The following is a 15,499-nucleotide window of genomic DNA, read 5'->3' on the forward strand; positions in this document are numbered from 1 at the left end:
AGTTTATTAATATTGCAGTGTGATCATCAGTTCTATAACTGAGAATCTTTGCCATCCATAAGGATTTGGGCGTGTCATCTTGTTTTGTTTGCTATAAACTTGTGGGCTTGTAAACTCCTTTGAGACTGTAAACAGTGATTTGGGGCTTTAAATTAAACTTGAACTTGAAACTCTTTAAATGTACAGCCTAAAAGACATCAGAATCATTTTCTTGTAATATTGTTGTTGCTTTAAGATTCTGTAGGTACCAGATGTGATGACCAACATAACCTTCAGAAATCAACTGAACAACTGTTTCTTGGTGTTCATCAAAAAAAGCCTTTATAATCAGACTGGTATGTTGATAACTCATCTAATATTTTTGTCATTTTTATGTCTTATCTGGATTATTTTGGTATTAACGTGTTTTCAGGTCCTTAATGTTAAAATGTCTTCCATGTAATTTTACAGATATTACAGTTTTTTAAGATTGCTTACACACTAAAATGAAAAATAACACACAGTTACTGAAAACTTATACTCAAGGAGCAAAACCTCAGCCCAGATCTGCACTATAAGCACATTCTCAGCCACACACTTTTTGCAAAACACTAAACACACTTCTCTACATTAGACACAGAAATCTAACATAATGTCACTTCTTTGTCATTTCAAGACACTGCTTTCCAAAATACCGCCCCTATAAACCAATTGATCAAACATGGCTGTCAGGTGTTCAGACACTTAGGTGCGTAACTGTAAACTCAACAATCAGGTGTAAGTAGCCTACGATAAAAAGGCAAAAGGTGAGTTTATGTGTCTTCAATGTTGCAGTAAGAGGGAGAGGGAGAAACATCATTGGCCACAGAGCTATTTTGAATGTCCCGGGACAACGTGGTGGTAACATCACAATATATGTTGCAGTCACGCAGAATGGGGTCCTCCACCAGCATGCCAACTTAGGCCCTTACAACACAGCCCACATATTTACATTTTAGACAGACAACATAAAATCGTCACAGCAGAAGACCAAATGGATGCAGAGCAGATGAGATACATTGTCATATGGGACAATGTAAATTTCCACCTTTCTGTAAATATTCCACAGTAAATAATTCCACACATTTTATATGATTAATTTTACAGTGTTTATTCTATAGTTTTTGTGCAGCGGTGGTGCTTTTGAGAGAAAATATTACATTTGTCTCATATCTGTTGCTGTTTGGGTCTGTACTTCTAAATAATCGAACGACACAATTACAATGTTTATTTTAATTTCTGACTGCTACACTGAGGATTTACTCCCTTATTCTTTATCAGGTGACGTCATTTCCAGCACTAGGTCTTCCTCAAGCTTCGGTCTCTTGTGAGTTCGGCTGCAGTATTTCCTAAGCAGCTGAGTAGAAGTTCTTACTATAAAGAAACGAGGGAGACAATCTTTAGTGTGTGTGTGTCTTCCTAACCTCTTACACCTTCATAAGATGACTTTTTGAATCAAAATTTTTGCACTCTGCTCCAGGTTATGGGATGTACACTTGCTTGTGTTTTTCCTGCTGTTTATAATGTACAGGTCAAATTTGTATCTAAGGGATGTTATTTGTGTGACTTCAGAATCCAGCAACATCCTCACCAAGAAGATTTTTGATGCGTACATGTCAAAAGTGTGGCTTCAAGAGGAAGATCATTGTGATGAGGGAGATGAGACAGCACTGCACCTCTCTCAGAAGGCTGGGAACATCCAGACAATGAAATCAGAAATGTCTTCTAGCAGAAACAGTGGGAAGAAGATAACTTTTATTACCTTCTTGCTGTGATGCTTTTGGGGAAACTATGGAATCGTACCAACCACCACTACATATCCTGGTTATGAATGCTGTAATTTTAATAAGTTTATTCATTTTTTCTTTTAATTTGCTGTCTGTGGCGATGGGGTGAAGTGGGAGGGGAAGAGCGCAGGTTTGATACTGTTGTGGGAGGAGTGGTTGGAGCTTCATTCTGGGTTGGGATTTGACAACAAAGAGAGAAAAGAGGTGGAAAACAGCAAAATGTCTGGGCCTAGAGACTTGGTATTGGTTTCTATAATCAGGGGTACAAAAATCTCCATAAAGCACGTCAGTTTCAGGATTTTTAAATCACTTTCCTTTGTCCTTTGGTGATAAAAAATCATGGATCATCTAGATGATCAGACATATCGAATAGCAAATATGACAATAATACCCCACTAACTTTGAGATCCTCATTATGGATTCCTTGTGGCTGGATCTAAATGGTCTGTAGTTCTTCAGTAAAGTCAGCTCAATAACAGCTCAATGGAAGTATTGTCATGCCTCGCTTTAATTTTTCCTTCTAGGCAGTTTAAGTGAAGAGGGTCATCGCGGGCTACTGTGTCTTCTTCAGAAAAGGCTTGCAGATGTGGAGGAGGAGGTCCAAGCCGTGTGCTCAAGTTACAGCCAGGCTTTAGGACCAAATGCTGCTTCTCTGCTGAAGGATGGGCCGAGGAGATACTGGAGGACCGTGAAGAAGTTGATTATGAGAGTTCAGATGACAGTGATTTTGAAGCAGTGTGAATGAATGGTTCTCAGCTGGTGGGATGCGTTTAGACTGCGTGTCATTTCTGAGTGGACTGCAGAAAAAATTATTTTGAAGTTTGAACATTAGCTTCAGAGATTGATAGGAAACTACTGTTAAAATTGTTTTTTTATGTGGTTCTCCAAAACTCAGTTTACAACAGCAGGTCAGTTATTAAGCTTCCCTCTTTCGATGTTTCACGGACTATTTCTACAGTCAACTGTGGTGTTAGTACCACGATTAATACTTGTTTTGGTGTTTGTTTGTTTTTTGTTTTTATCCTCTTTTCTTTATTTGTGACTGCTTTTCTTTATGTTCTAAAAAAAGCTATCTTAACAGTCAACTTTTTTCTCTTTTCATAGGTTCAGATGACATTATATTGTTGATACATTATGTGTAATGTACGCAAAGTTGTATTTCATTAATGTCATCTCTGACTTGTTTGCAAAAAAAAAAAAAAGCCGTCTGTAACGTTTCTTGGTAGCATTTGTTGGTGTATTATTGAGTGCACATGGAGGTGACAGTCGCGATGGACCCGCTGTTTCTGGATCTGCTGCAGGAGACGGAAGTTCCAGAGATGCTCCGATATTTGCTCAAAGCTCTTATCAGAAAGCCCGTATGACCAGGTCAGTGCGCTGTTAGCAGGTTAGCTGAGGAGCTCAGTGGATTAGTGCTCATAAACTCATTATATCTACTGTCAGATCTGCGATCTGTGTTTATTAAACTAGAATGTAACAGCCAGGTTTTATTGGTCATGTGCTGCTACACGTCAGTATTTGAAATACAAATAAAGTGTTCACACTCTTCCATTACTGTTGCCTAAGGAGCCTGGTACTGGTCAAGTTTCTGAGGTAATTGTTTGTAACGTTAACCCTTTCATTAAGCTTGTCGGCTGTGTTATGATCCCTGAAGTTCCAGTATTATACTCCCAGTATTCCCTATTATTTGTTCAGTATTCCCTGTACCTTTCCTTCAGTGAACACAGTAGCATCCTCCTGCTCTCAGAGAGTGTGTTTAGTTGTGACACACGTGATGGTCTGACTGCACACGTGATCAAGCCTCTTCTGAAGAGCTGAAGATGATGTTCTCGTTCTGATGGTTTCAGGCGGCGTGGAGCTTGAAGACCCGGGCTCTGACGGAGATGGTGTACATCGATGAGGTGGAGGTGGATCAGGAAGGCATCGCTGAGATGATGTTGGATGAGAGCTCCATCGCTCAGGTGGCACGTGAGTATATAACTGTCCCAGAAAAATAATTCACATAGACACATCAAGACGAGTTTATTTGTATATAGTGCAGCTCAGTTTTTCAACATCTTTAGGCCCTAGCTTTACAGGAACTGCACTTTAACTCTTTCCCCACCAGAGATCTTTAAGAAAGTTACCAGCCAGCATTTTTGATCATTTTCACAAAACTTTCATGGCCCACAGAATATTTTGTTGTATATCTGAACATGCAATAAAAAGAAATGCAAAAGAAAGATCCTCTGTGTTAAAAAAAATCTAGCTTCATGCATTCTTTTTTAATTAATTAATTTAATTAGTTAATTTAGTGCATCATCCGGGTATTTAAAGTCACTTTTTCTTTTTGCTGTTTTCTGTGTGAACTTACTACTCACACTACTTAAAAACATCATAGAATAGTGCACAAGTACGTGAATTGGGACGCACCTAATATGTGTGTTTACAAGATGCCGTTACATCTTGTTTTGGTTTTGTCAGGTCCAGGAACATCACTGAGACTTCTGGGAACGAGCCAGGGCGGAGCGCCCACTCCAGCTGTCAGGTGCCTACTTCTGACCTCTGACCTCTGACACCAGCTGTTGTAAAGCTACACTGTGTAACCTTCGGCCCTCTCGCTATTAAAGCATAAAACTGCAAATTACTTGCAGAGCAACATTGTTTGTTAATTACGTGAGTGTTTTGGCTCTAGATGAATCTGATGGTGTGAGGCGTATCTGTGTATCCACACTGATCATCTCATCATTGCAAATGTCACTAATGACGTCAAAACTCCCTCCATCACTCCAAAAAAGAAATAAATCAATAAAAAATGAAAGAAAGACAGATATCTGAATAACTAGTTCTTATAAGTGAAAAAGTGAAAGTGAAAGTGACATGTGAAGGCCAAGTATGGTAACCCATACTCGGAATTTGTCCTCTGCATTTAACCCATCCAAGTTAGTGCACACACCTTCTACAATCAGTGAGTAGTGAACACACACACACACTGCAAACCGTGATACACACCCGGAGCGGTGGGCAGCCTTTATGCTGTGGCGCCCGGGGAGCGATTGGGGGTGCCTTGCTCAAGGTACCCCAGTGTGGATGGAGATTGTTTCTGAAATGCCAGTATAGATGAGGATTGTTTTAAAAGATGCTAGATTTCGCTGCTCACATAAACTCGTGAAGTTTACTTAAATAGGGTTTTAATAATAATTAAAATTAGATCAATAAATAATGGATTAAAAGATATATACGTCATAAATTATGCATGTAAATACAGCACGTGAGCTTCTGTAAAGCCCACATCTAGAACACACACACTCCCATCTCTGTGATAAACACGGAGATGTTAGTCCCGTCCGAGTCTGAACATGAAATGACAGACGTCGAGTGATAAGAATTGTAACTCAAACGTCGTTTAGAAAACTAGTCCCTTCCGAATAGGGCTAAAGTTTAATGCAAAGGGAGATATTTTCTTTTAAAGAATTCTCTGTTTAAGGACTACAACAAACGGCTGGTAAGGACTACAGCAAGCTTCTTCCTGGGTTGGTGACATCACTAACCCTAAAATTTACATAAACCGAGAACACACAACAAAGGGGGTGAGGCCATGTTGGGCTGCTTTAGAGAAGAGGAAGAGTTGTTGTAGTAGAGTGTTGTTGACATGCCGTCATTTTACGCCGGACTGCTTCACAAACGAGGGTAAATTCAACACTGAATTTGCACAAAAGATTAACATGACGGCACATGCTAGTCGATGAGTTGAATCAACTCCACAGCAACTACATAAATTTATCCATTAACCATTCAGAAACGTCCAGTTGCATTCTAAAACAGTGGTTCCCAAACCTGTCCTGAAGGACCCCCAGCACTGCACATTTTGTATGTCACCCTTATCTGACACACCTACTTCAGGTCTTGCAGTCTCTACTTATAAGCTGATGAGTTGAATCAGGTGTGTTAGATGAGAGAGACATCCAAAATGTGCAGTGCTTGGGGTCCTCCAGGACAGGTTTGGGAACCATTGTTCTAAAAGTTGTAACTTCTTCCTCTCTCCATCAGTGTCGACTGCGGTTTGAACAATGTAAGGCTGAACACCGTTACTGACAATCCTCATTTTGGCTGCGTGAGATTCTCCAGCTTTGTTGTTGTTGAGCAACCGAAGCGTGAGCTGTTAAAGCTCCGCCCTCTTCTGGAAAGCGGGCGGGGAGCAGCAGCTCATTTGCATTTAAAGGTGTTTTTGCTCACACCCAAATAGTGGCAAATTTGACAAGCTATAATAAATGATCTGTGGGGTATTTTGAGCTGAAACTTCACAGACACATTCTGGGGACACCAGAGACTTATATTACATCTTGTGAAAGGGGCATTATAGGTCTCCTTTAACCAGCCGTTCAAGCGGTTTAGACCAAATTTTCCATTGACAGCTACGCAACTACAACTTTGACTCTTCAAAAAGTTCAAAAAGAAATCATAAAACAAATTCATATGCGGTTTAGTCCAAATTTTCTGAAGAGACTTATTCGCTTTATATGATGAACAGTTTGAATTTATGCTTTTATTCACATATAAACGTTGCATATGTGCTTGACGTGTGAGAACAAACCTGATTGGTTCTAGCGGAAGCTATTGAACGTTGAATATGTGAATAAAAATTCAAGCTGCTGTTTACATATTTATAGCAAATTGTAATATGATGTTTGTTCAAATCTTTTCCATGATCCTCACATATGTTATAGTTCAAATGAGGGTTGTTAGGGTTGACATAATCTCATAGAAATATTGTGTTATGTGTCCTAGACCAATGACTCAGTCAGGACGTCCCATCACAGGATTTGTAAGACCTAGTACTCTGTCTGGTAGACCAGAGACGATGGAGCAGGCCATCAGAACGCCTCGAACAGCGAGCACAGCCCGTCCGGTCACCAGCGCTTCTGGGAGATTCGTCAGGCTGGGAACGGTAAGAATAACCCTAACCCTGACCATTCATATACAGCAGATTCCTGATTCTGTTGTTTAACGGAAGAACTAGTTTGACTTGCAAACATTTGTATCATTGAAGCATTGTAAGTTAACTGTCTTTTTTGTTACCATCTCAGGCCTCCATGCTAACAAATCCAGATGGGCCATTCATTAACCTTTCTAGGTTAAACTTGGCAAAGTACGCCAAGAGACCGAACTTGTCCAAGGTATATTTAACCTAACTGTAAAAGTTTCTTGAAAAAGTTACTTTGTGAAAGAAGTAATTCCTTTTAGTCATGATTTAATGTAATATCTGTGATGTAATTATTATTAACACACAATAATCAAGTGTTTGTCATGACTCGCTGACACTCTGTCTCTCCCTCTCAAACACAAGACCTTGTTTGAATACATCTTTCATCATGAAAATGATGTAAAAAATGTAAGTAGGTCTCATATGATTTTGTGCTAATAGCTGTTTGCTGTGTATAAGAAATCCTTTTTTCCGTCTTGCCAATCTGCAGGCATTAGATCTGGCTGCTCTGGCCACGGAGCACGCTCAGTTCAGAGACTGGTGGTGGAAAGTACAGCTGGGAAAATGCTATTACAGGTGAGAATCAGTGGCATCATGCTTTCTGATGGTGTTATTCAGCAACTGGACTATAACGGTTTTACAGAAATGTATGAATCATTTTGACCTGCATGAAGAGATTTTGTTTGTAAGTACTGATCAGATGCAGTAGAGGATTTGTGTTTGTAGACTCGGTTTGCACCGTGAAGCTGAGAAGCAGTTCCGATCAGCTCTCACTCACCAAGAATTTGTGGATACTTACCTCTACCTTGCAAAGGTACCATTCGGCAAGTCAAGATTTGTGGCTTACAGCTTCCTGTGACTGCTTCCCAGTAAGACTCTTTGTGCTGCGCAGGTGTATCAGCGTCTGGATCAGCCCATCACGGCTCTGAATGTGTTTAAGCAAGGCTTGGATCACTTCCCAGCGGAGGTCACGCTGCTCACGGGAATCGCACGCATCCATGAGGTATTTTAAGCTGGGCTGGGACAATACATCGATGCATCGCGAATCGAGAAATTCTCTGATATTTTCCGTATATATCGCGATTCTCTCTCGAATCGATTCTGGGCTTAGTTTTCAACAGCAGATGGCACTTCGTGCTTTAGAAACAGTCGTACTCTGCTTCCTTCCAATTCCTTACACACACCACTTGAACCTTCTATAAAATAATCATTCATAAAGTTTGAAAAGGTTGAAGTGAATTACAGGAGTGTTTGCAGTGGGCTGTTTACATTAATCTTGCGTCATAAAAGCATTCTGAGGTGCGAATACATTCTCAGACTTTGCACGAGCACTTTTCTTCATGAGCATTTGAGCGTGTGGTTAAAAAATAGCCTAGAGTGCCATCTGCTGTTAAAAACTAAGCCCAGAATCGATTTGCGATGCATTTGGAAAATATCAGAATCGATCCACGAATCACGACGCATCGATATATTGTCCCAGCCCTAATTTTAAGCTGTCTTTTACGTTCACATCACTTAATATACTTTGGATTCATTTGTCTGTCTCCTCCAGGAAATGAATAACGTGATCTCGGCCACAGAGTACTACAAAGAAGTCTTGAAGCAGGACAACACACATGTGGAGGCCATCGCCTGTATTGGCAGCAATCATTTTTACACAGACCAGCCAGAGATCGCCCTGCGCTTTTACAGGTGGGATTGCTTTATTCTTTTCCTCTTCATTTTCCTTGTTGCATGCATGTAACCAACAAAAACACGTATGAGATCAGATTTTCTGGCATCTGATTTGAGTCATGTGGTCACCTGATTTGATACCCGTCCTCACACTCAGCATCTGATCAGGGCTGGGTATCAATACAGATGTCTCGATTCGATTCAATGAATAATTTTCACTGGCTCCACCACAAAAAAAGTAATAAATAAATAAAAGAGTTATTGTTTTTGTTGTTTTTGACAACACGCACCATTAATCCACTCGGCTCAAACGGCAAAAGTCATGGATAAAGACTTCAGGCTGAGCTGCATTTTAAAAAATTCTTACTGTAATGAGAATTTGTACAAATGAAGTACAAATACTTTATTGTCCACCACTGAATACAGTGGTTTAATATTTTATCAACCACTAATGATATTTTTAGAAGCATAAAAATAAGAAAATAAATGTCATGCTTTAAAAAAATTTTATAAGAGGGAGAAATTTGAAGAGCGTGAACACTAAACATAATCGGTTGTGTTTATATTCAGCGTATGAGAAATATTAATAGTGCTGTGGTCAATGCATTTTGGTGCAATACTGTAAACTGTATGATTATGTAAATAATTAGTATAATTATTTTTGTATTTTTATGAGATATGTTTGAAAAAACTTTGAAAGAGTAATGGGGCAACTTAACCAAAGGATTAATCAACTAATCAGAAAATTGATAGATTTTTTTTTTTTGGTAGAAAGAATTGATATTAAGAAGAATAATTGTTAGAAGCATTCCTTTAGTGAAGGTAAACACATGGGACATATACATGAAAGACGGGATCTGTGCATCATGACTGGGGTTTGGTTTCTGTTCAGGCGTTTGCTGCAGATGGGGGTGTTCAACTGCCAGCTGTATAACAATCTGGGCCTGTGCTGCTTCTACGCCCAGCAGTATGACATGACCCTGTCGTCCTTCGAGCGAGCATTAGCCCTGGTGTCCAGTGATGAGGAACAGGCTGATGTCTGGTATAATCTGGGACATGTTGCAGTGGTGAGCAGACACTCTGTGTCCAATGTCACACATGTTTTAGGTCAACTGTATAACAGTCTGCAAACGAGGAAGCCTCAGAAACAATTAATCACTAGCACACACACACTCATGAACTGTACCTGATATATCCAAATCTATCAATTTTGAATCAAATCCAGAGCTTGTGAATCTGAATCAGTCAAAAGATTTGTGAAATCTGTGTCGATACCCTGCCCTAAACTGGTTCAAGTGTGTTTAATTAGAGGTGTGTTCCACTTCACTTTTAGACACACACTCACAAACTTCCCTAAGCGCTTTCCCTCGAGTGAATCCTGCCGCCATTTTGAAGTGTGTTCCACTTCGTCAAGTGGACGAGGGAAGTTTATATGGACAGACCCTCAACCCCTCAATTTTCACTAAGGGAGCGACTCGACTCACATGTGCATTTCAGACAGCTCCATATCCCACAATGCAACACGATTGTGACATCACAGCAGTTTGTGCTTAATTCACACCCCCACCCCACACAACTATAGTTTATGATATATGAATGATTTGGGGATTTAACCGCACATTACTTGTTGCTTCCTTAAAGCTGCTGTCCGTAACTTTTTTTGGGTTAAAATTTATCAAAATTAATTTTTGAGCAAGTCCATAACCAGCCAGTGTTCAAAACTATCTCATTACCCTAGCCCGATTCACAACGGTAAGTTTGTATTAGGGGGTCTTTACACTGGGCTCATTTGCCACGGTCTGAGCCCGGGTGCGATTGTTCCCGGTGCCCCCCGCAGTGTTGGTCTGGTTTCACACTCAAATTGATTCTGTCGAACCCTGGTGCGTTTGCGTTCATCTCACGTCATCACAAACGTGCACGGCGCATGATAGAAAACAGAACGCGGGTCAGTAAATTGTGTTCTTCCTATTAATTTGCTGCTATTGTGTGCAGCAGAGTAAATGACACTTGAGTTTACTGTATGTGCGCTGCATGTAGACGGGTTTCCGCTGCTTGCAAACAGACTATTTTGAGGAAGACAGCTGATTACCATTCATTTGCCGCTCTGATTGCACTCGCAAAGCGCGAATACACTGCAGGCTCACTCCTGCTCGAATCCAAGGTAAATCATCAACACTATCATCTCTTACATGTGTTTTATTTTACTAAATATATTAAAATCAGCTAAAACACATACACAGGTCACTTTACTTCCTGAACAAGTGTGCACCTGAGTCCGTGTTACTTTCATATTCACACGAACAGTTCGAGTGCAACCGAACTCAGACCACCTCCTTCAGGTAGTCTCGGGTTCGGTACCCCAGTGCGCACTTGGGTTCGCATGATGACAGCAACCGTGCCTCGTTTCAAACTAAACTGCCAGTGTGAAAGCCCCCTTAATGTTTTATAATTCGGGTGGTACTGTGTGTTTCCGTGGGAAATTGGCGTATGCAGCCGCTCGTCTTTGCGTCATTATGTCACGTCTGTTTACATAAAGAAGGAGTCCCAGCTAGTAGCTACATCATGTGAGGTTGCTGCAGGTGACAGATCATTTATAGCCTTTTCTCACAGCAGCTGCAATAGTTAAACTTATCGTTTTGATGGTGGATTGTAATCCTGAAAGGTCCAAATGACAATCATCAGTGAGACTGGAGATTCACCCATAGTCAAAAGCAAAAGATGTCGGACTGCGGAGTGACTACAGAAACTGAAATCTACAGGTGACACTAATACACACTAAATACACAGTCATGCAATGCTGATGTTGTTAACATTAACAATTTAAGAACAAATTTAATAATCATTTGCATGGTTTGGCGTGATCTGAGCTAAGCGATCGTCAGATTTAATCACCATTGGCAGCGCAATTTTTGCTTTTTCATCAGTTTGTCAGAACAAAAGTAGCAGATTTGTTACTTACTCCTTCAGATGACATTTTCCGGTGAAAATTCGTATTATTTATTATAATTATTATTTATAACTTATTATTTCCAAGACGTAGAATCTGTGATTCTGAAGTACAGTATCACAGGTGTGGCGACTTATGGCAAACATTAGATTCATCTGCGCTGAGGAGCCGTGCCGATGCACAACCCACCTAAAGATAATAATTCTGCAAATAACTGCAATTGCAGGTTTCAAACAGAGATGGCGACAAAGAGGCAAAACTTACGGACTGCAGCTTTAAGTTTATACACTCGTGCAATATAAGCAATGACGTACATCCGAGTCAACGAGACAGAGGGAAGTTAGCGAGGGAAGGGAAGTGGAGCGCAGCCCAGGATCAGGATTGAACATCTCTGTAACTTAACTTGTTTTGTCACAGGCGAAAGCTTTTCTGCAGACGGCTGCTTCATTGTCTCCTCACATGTATGAACCACATTTTAACTTCGCCACACTCTCTGATAAGGTACGACTCGCAACCCTGATGTGTGTTACTCTGTCATTGTTTTATGACAATATGGCTTCTGGTTTATTGTTTTATCTTTAGCTAGTTTTACATATTACTAATTAAAATGACAAAAATAAACCCATGTTTACATCCCTCACTTTCAGTATTCAGAAATATATTTTCAAGGTTTTTTCAGCTAAATAAATTTGACAGTGTTTAATGAGTTTTCTTTGTGACTTGAAGGTTGGAGATCTTCAGAGTAGTTACACGGCTGCTCAGAAATCAGAGGATGCGTTTCCTGAGCATGTGGACACTCAGCAGATCCTGAAAAACCTCAGACAGCATTTTGCCACTCTATAAGATGATTTAACTCTTATCACTTCAATGTTGGGAGATACAAATGACTTGCACAGACTGGCATGTACATGTATAATCATTTAAAAAATAAAATATAAATAATAAAAATAAATCAAAAAAATTGCATTGTTTTTTTACCACTGCTTTGATGAGGGAATTTATTTCACATAAAACGGCTCCACCTCGCTCCAACACACCTGCTCAGAAGCTTCTAGTAGTCTAACTCCTGAAGACCTTGATTTACTGGTTCAGGTAATAATAATAATAATAATAATAATAATAATAATAGTTTAATGTATATATTGTTTTTCCCAAGCTCAAAGCATGTTACAATCAACAATACATCCAAAACAGGTCAAATACCATAAACAATACATTATACACATCAAACACCACAGATGACCATGGAATCTGAGTCAAATGATGAGTCTGAGGTGTGAAATTTTTTTTTTTTCATCTACAACAGTCAGAATTTGGGTATTATAACATGTGGTCACTGGAAAACAGACGAAGAAGATGAAGGGTAAATCCAATACGAAGTTTAATGACAATAATTCAGGAACAGGTAGCAACACACATGAAACATACGGGACCGGACACTGAACTGAACACAAACAGGAACTGATTTACACAAAGCAGAAGATGAACTAATGAGGAACAGTGATGATGAGTTAGTGTCCATGGTGACTCATGAGTGGCGGGAAATTAGAACAAAGGAACATGTGACGAATGAAAACCAAAACAATTATAAAAATAATTTTTTCTGGACTATCAGCACACTCTATCTCCCGCTTGCAATATATTCAAAATTCTGCTGCAAGGATACTAACTTACACTAAAGGATCTGCTCATATTACTCATCTTATTTAACCTCCACCTCCACACAGTCTCAGTGTCATCCACAGCACCAGACCTGTCAGCTCCGCCCACTAGATCATTATCACCCGAATTCTAATCACATGCACCTGCACATGCTCATTAGGACTCGTGTATATATACAGCCACTTCACACATGCACCTTTGTCTGGTCTCATCTATGCCAATTGAAAGACTTGCCTGACTACTCACCTTGGAAACTTACCTGCCTTCAGTCCATCTTCATATCCTGGCAATACTTCATCTGCACCGCATACCAGTCTGAACCTGCAACAAACAAAGATCTGTGAATGTTGCTACTTTGAATTCCATACTCGCCTGTTTACCACACTGCTTCATTGAACTTCCTGTGAATAAAGATACCGTTATCTGGGTCTTCTCCTTCTGTTATTGTGACAGAAGACCAGACCAAACAATGCAACGAGGAACAGAAGCTAGTGATGTCCAGAGTCCAACTCCTGATCCGTTCACTGATCGGGTACAAGCAGTCAGACAAACACTCAGACCATCAGTCACCTCACCTTCATTGTCTGTCTCTGCCCATCCCACGGCCCGACCCGCGACATACTCTGGCGAGGCGGATGAGTGCAGCGGGTTCCTTCTCAAATGTTCACTATTCTCCGAGATGCAACCGCAGTTATATCCAACAGATCCAACATTTAATCCTCATTTCCCAATGCTTCAATGCCTGTTTGCTGGATCAAACCGCTCACTCACACCTGTCCTCCTCACCACCTGTCACATCTCCAGCACCAGAACCCATGCAGTAGACACTATCATCCATCTGTCTAAAGGGAAACATCAGAGACAAATTCACAACCATCTCTGTTTATACTGTGGGGAGGAAGGACACTTGTTACCATCATGTCCTGATCGTCCACCAGAGCCAGCGGTGAGTACAATTCAACTACCACCACCTATGATTTAACCAGAACTGATGTTATTATAACTTCATCTATCATCTGTTTCAGCGCAAGCTCTCATTGACTCTGGGTCCTCAGGCAGCTTCATCTCCCTCGAACTCCTTGTAAACTCCACATCAAGAAGAAGCCTCTGAATATCAACATCTTTAGAAAACCGCTGGGCCGTGGTCACATCAACCATCAGACTCTGTTGTAACCCTCCGCATAGGACATTTCCATGAGGAAAAGATCTGTTTCTGGTGCTGGAGGGATCCACTGCTGATGTCACCTATGGTATGTTGGACCAGCGGAGAAATCCTGAGATGGGGAGAGAGCTGTTTGAGAACTGTATTAAACCTGTCAAGAAAATCACAAACTAAAGAGCTGAACTCTTGGTTGCAGAGAGATTTGTCCATTTATGCTCGTGTCTTATTGTCCAAATCTGAAGATTAATCATAAATCTCCCAAGCTCTATTTGTACCGAAGATATTTACCAAAGAGTTTGTCAAGTTATTTGATTTTGTTTGGAAAAACAAACCTCATTATTTAAAGAAATATATTATGCAATCCACATGATCAGGGTGGTTTGAATGTTGTGGATTTCACAACCTTGAATAGCACTTTTAATTTTTTTATTTTTTTCCTTTATTATTAAAAATAATAGTTCTATGTGGAATATTTTCCCTAACCATTTATTTTAACAACTTGGTGCTATCAATCTTTTCTTAGATGTAGATGTTAACAAAATACCTTAGTTTGTATAATTTTCATAGCCAAGTCCTTTTGACACGGTGTTTGATTTTTCGACTTTTTTTTTTTTTTTTTTTCTGCACTCCTTTTTCAACTGGAATAATAATATCACACACCAAAAAATCTATTTTTTTTAAACATTGGTTTGAGTCTGATATTGTCACGCTGTATAATAGAAACACTCGCTGGAAGCAGGGCTTTAGATCCACAGAAGTTTTATTTCAATCCACAAACAGAAGCAGTGTTGCCAATTTCTTTCAGCTGAAAGCAGCTAAAACTGGTCGCTAGATGACTTCATACAGGCGAGTTCACTGATCTATATTAATATAAATATAAATCAGTGGGCGAGCCACATAATCTAGTCAAGGTTTGTCCAAGAAGTTGCTAGATTTGTTACTAGGCTTTTGAAAAAAGTCTCAGAAGGGGTGGGGAAGTTGTTAAAACTAGTGACAAAATTGTTAAATTGGCAGCACTGAAGTTGAACAGAAGACTAGAGAAACACAGGTGAATATAATAACTGAACCGATTAAACAAGACGGACAAGCAGCAAACTGAAACTGAGGGCTTATATACATGGAAAACGAGCAAATTAACAAGACACACCTGAGCAGAATACTCAAATCAATCAGTAACCATGGTGACAAACAAGCAGGTGACAGAAATAATGAACAACCTAGAAGATTAACAAAGAAACTCAGACAAAAGAGATCAAAAACATGAATGTATAAACTCAAAACATGAC

General features: G+C 39.9%; 1 protein-coding gene and 1 pseudogene across 1 annotated transcript in view; both read left to right on the forward strand.

The window, feature by feature from the left end:
• Positions 1–3,058: 3,058 nt before the first annotated feature.
• LOC127499184 (tetratricopeptide repeat protein 8-like) lies at positions 3,059–12,284 on the forward strand (annotated as a pseudogene).
• The window catches only part of LOC127499185 (tetratricopeptide repeat protein 8-like), a 173,387-nt gene continuing 160,958 nt past the window's right edge, over positions 3,071–15,499 (forward strand). The window contains exon 1 of the mRNA XM_051869377.1: positions 3,071–3,173. The gene's annotated coding sequence lies outside the window, so the exon portion shown is untranslated. The remainder of the gene's footprint in view (positions 3,174–15,499) is intronic.

The sequence above is a fragment of the Ctenopharyngodon idella genome, chromosome 17 (assembly GCF_019924925.1).
Source record: "Ctenopharyngodon idella isolate HZGC_01 chromosome 17, HZGC01, whole genome shotgun sequence".
Taxonomy (NCBI): Eukaryota; Metazoa; Chordata; class Actinopteri; order Cypriniformes; family Xenocyprididae; genus Ctenopharyngodon; species Ctenopharyngodon idella.